General features: G+C 35.6%; 1 protein-coding gene across 3 annotated transcripts in view; it reads right to left on the minus strand.

The window, feature by feature from the left end:
• The window catches only part of LOC107756554 (glycerophosphodiester phosphodiesterase domain-containing protein 5-like), a 55,261-nt gene extending 53,439 nt beyond the window's left edge, over positions 1–1,822 (minus strand). For all 3 annotated transcript variants that reach the window (XR_001641830.1, XM_016573729.1, XM_016573721.1), the window contains exon 1: positions 1,747–1,822. The gene's annotated coding sequence lies outside the window, so the exon portion shown is untranslated. The remainder of the gene's footprint in view (positions 1–1,746) is intronic.
• Between the last annotated feature and the right edge of the window lie 2,118 nt (positions 1,823–3,940).

The following is a 3,940-nucleotide window of genomic DNA, read 5'->3' on the forward strand; positions in this document are numbered from 1 at the left end:
GCTGTACACATTCGCTGAGACGCTTCAGACAGACTGCCAGTAGCGCTTCAACTGACAAAAACACACACAATTGTCAAAATGTGCGGTTTTGGTGAGTTACCTCTGACTTAACTGACTTAAGAGACTTAACTGAGTTACAAAGTCTTAAATGACTGTAAAGAGTTGGGAGAAAATCTGATGTGTGTCAGATACGCGTCATGTGTATCAGGTTTTAAAGAGACAGCGCTGCTTTTAAAGTGAAATCTGATGTAAATCACAGAACAAAAGAAAAAGAAATCACTCGACTGCTCTAATCGCTGATTAAGTTTTGTAGCTTGAATAAAGATTAATCTATATAGTTTATGCATATACAATTTATAGTTTATGTGAATATTGTTTTAAGTTCACTTAAATTAAAAGTTAAAAATTATATTTTTCAGAACCTACTAAATGTTAAAAATAATGGCTTTCAATTATACTGTAACGTTGAATTGCTATAATCAATGGCTAAAATTAAGGGCAAAATGCATTTAATAGAGACATCAGTAGCAGTATTGCATTGTTATAAAAAATACTGGCCATTGTTAATAATAGGCTACTCAGTAAAAAGATGCCATTAAACACATATTTAAAATATACCATCTTTATATTGTTTCTACATTAATTTGGAGGTTCAATGTGAAATTATGACAATACAAATATATTAATATGCAGTTAATCACAATTAATTACAGAAAAATGTGTGAATAATTTTATTTAAATCGATTCACAGACAGCACTAATGTTAACCTTTTATAGATGTTGGTGTTGATAATATTATTTTATTTTACTTATGAATATGCATTTAAATTTAATTTCTAATTTTATAGGCCCCTCAGAAAGAGATTGGGACGGCCACCCACCCCATTGGCCCCCTTCAAAATTTCAATTCGATAATCAGGTGTTCTGACAAATAATGCTACCTATCAGATTATGCTACCAACACTGTATTTATCCTACTGTAAGGGTAGGTTTAGGGTTGGGGTAGGTGTACATGTTAATAAAGCCTCAAACCTTATTAATATCATGCTGGAAGCAAAATCTGATAGGTAGCACTTTTCGCTATCGAATTATGCTACCTTTTGTTTTAATGGGAGGTAGCAAAATCTGACAGGGTAACACAAATCGTCAAAACAACGGCCCTCAAATGAAACTAATTGAATAGCCCTTTCATAAATCATAACATTATGACCACACAATCTATTGATGTTCGAGCGACGCAAAATGTCTTTTGGCGCTCCTTGCACAGTTAGCTAAACGTAAAAGCATTCAAAACAAATCACTCAAGTCTCTTGTGACATATTTTGTAATATGTAAATCTTTATTGAAAGGACGAAGTATGATGATAATCCCAACGAAAAGCCAAAACGCCATACTGCTGCTATGGTTACAGCGTGATTTCTGTTATTAAAGAGCGTTTACCGAACTCGTAATCTAACTTTCGTGGTGACTGAAATGTTTGAAAGCTCCTCAAACCTTTTTGCGTCTCCCATTGCTGGGGATTTTCGAGACCCCCTTCGTACACTGTCAATATTAGATAACCCTCTGCGTCCTAGCCATATGAACTGATTGCCTTTTAATATTACACAAATTATTACATTAAACGAATGGCTTTACATACCATACATTAACAGTTCACCATCTAATAGTGGTCAGCGATTAAACAAATCATTTAAAAGAGCAGATGACGAAATTAAAGGAAGAAAAACACGTTAAAAGTTTTCTTACCTTATCGAGACGCGTTTGCCCTGTAGCTGTTCAGCAAGTGAACTTTAGAGGAACGTTTCCTGTGTGTGCGTTCCTTAAGTACTGAACACCAAATCCCAATTGCATGTTGTTTAATGAGAGAAAAGGAAAGGAATCGACTACCCATGAATTTGGGAAAGCAATCACGTAAGATACAACTGCTTCCTTTGATCGCCATCTAGTGGCTGAAAAATAAGTTTTGAGTTAAGCAACTTTTTGTTCCTTATTCAAAGGAAAGGTTATCTGAATAATTAGCTCAAAACCTACAACATAGCAAAGCAAAAATTGAGTGATCAACACCTTAAGAACTAATCTTTGTGCCTTCAATTAGTAAAAGTGACTAAGGTCACAGTCAATTAGTCCTTATCCACGACAACTAAGAGTCTGTTCATTAACGCAACACACAAAGGCCCTGAGATGTTCCCTGAGATCAGTTTTTGCAAAGATTGTTCTCCCTGTAGTCACGACAGAGACAAAATCCAAAATCATATGTAATAATTCTAAGCTAATGTACAAATGAATTGTCATAGTAGTTGAGGAGTAGTGGTGTGGCGTACATGGGTGGTGTCAGGGGGTTGGGTGGGCCGGGGGAGCTTGAGGCCCTGCCCCTTTAATCTCCAACACTGAAGTGCCCCCTTTCGGCCCACGATTTCTCCCATGCTACTGTTGAGGAGGTTTGCCTACTTTGCATTTAATTTATCATACAGTGCTATAAAAACTTGTTTGATTACTGTATCCACCCTAAAAGATGGTCATTTTGTCTTACAAAAAAAGGACTTAAAGCAAAACAAAACTCCTTGGTATTGCAGATCAAACTAACTACACGATGGAAACTGTTTTTCTGATTGCCAGTGATAAAACAACACAATTCCAGCGTAAATTGTTTTTCTCACTAAATTCTCCTTTTCTCACGTCTTAAGATAAGAAACAAAGACACATGCAATGCTGTACTAAGTTACATCAGCGTTTAAGAGGTTACTTTGCTCACATCTTACATCATACATGTTTGACACAGCCCCCCAGCTCAGCCCATAACTCAATGACTGCTTTGTGCAGATTTTCTGAGGTTCCATCAACATATATGAATATATCCTTTAAACATTTTTAAACATAACCAAAGTTTGAGTGTTGTGTCACTGTTGCAAGTAAGACATCTGACACATGCACGACTGAAGTCTTGGGGGAACTGAGATGTTTAAAGAGACTCTCTGGTAAACAACAAGATTGCCATTTGCAGCAGCACCACATGTTTGGACAACACATTCCACTCACAGGTGGTCAATGCACAAAACACATGCTTTTGTGCTTATAAGACATTTAGAAATGTACCTAATAAAAATCTGAACTTTTTAGAGCAATTTGAGAGCTTTTATATCTTTAATGTATTTTTATGGAGCTCATTTGGTGCATGGATGACTTTGAGTCATAGATAGATAGATAGATAGATAGATAGATAGATAGATAGATAGATAGATAGATAGATGGATGGATGGAAGGAAAGAAAAAAAGAAAGAAAGAAAGAAAGCTTACTTGTGTTTCATTACTGCAGGGGACAGAAGAAAAAGTTGCAAAATAAAAAAGTGAATACACAGTACAAAGGGCACTGACAGACTTAACAAAACAAAACAAAAAAATGTGCAAAAGAATGATCACATTATAAATTTCCGAAAAATACTATATTAAGTTTAGTAAAATTATAAAAGTTACTTTGAAATATATATAGCTGTTCCTGCACCACACCCACAGCCTAAAAAAGAATTTACGCATTGACGTGGCAGTGTTGGGGGAGGATGTGAGCTTTGGGAGCATGTCTCTGCATCCCCCGACAGAAGAATCTAGAAGGAATGTTGACAGACAGAAAACTTAGAAATTATAATGGATACTTCATATATCCTGGGGTCATTGTGTAATTTATTGACAGACGGTCATTTCAAACTTTATATTCTTGCATAAAATGCACATTCTGTTCTAAAAACACTGCCAACTCAGCAGAGCAAATCTGCGTTCAGTGGTAAAATCTAATACAGGACAAAACATTATCATCTTCCATTACACACTTCATGCCAATATATACAATTTTATATTTACGACTCATAGTTTAAATGAAGATGACACTAGTTTAATGGCTGATTAGCTGATTGTTTGCAGATTTCAGAAGGCTTTAGGACCTTGCAGA

Source organism: Sinocyclocheilus rhinocerous, unplaced genomic scaffold, assembly GCF_001515625.1.
Source record: "Sinocyclocheilus rhinocerous isolate Xijiao unplaced genomic scaffold, SAMN03320098_v1.1 scaffold1152, whole genome shotgun sequence".
In the NCBI taxonomy this organism is placed as follows: domain Eukaryota; kingdom Metazoa; phylum Chordata; class Actinopteri; order Cypriniformes; family Cyprinidae; genus Sinocyclocheilus; species Sinocyclocheilus rhinocerous.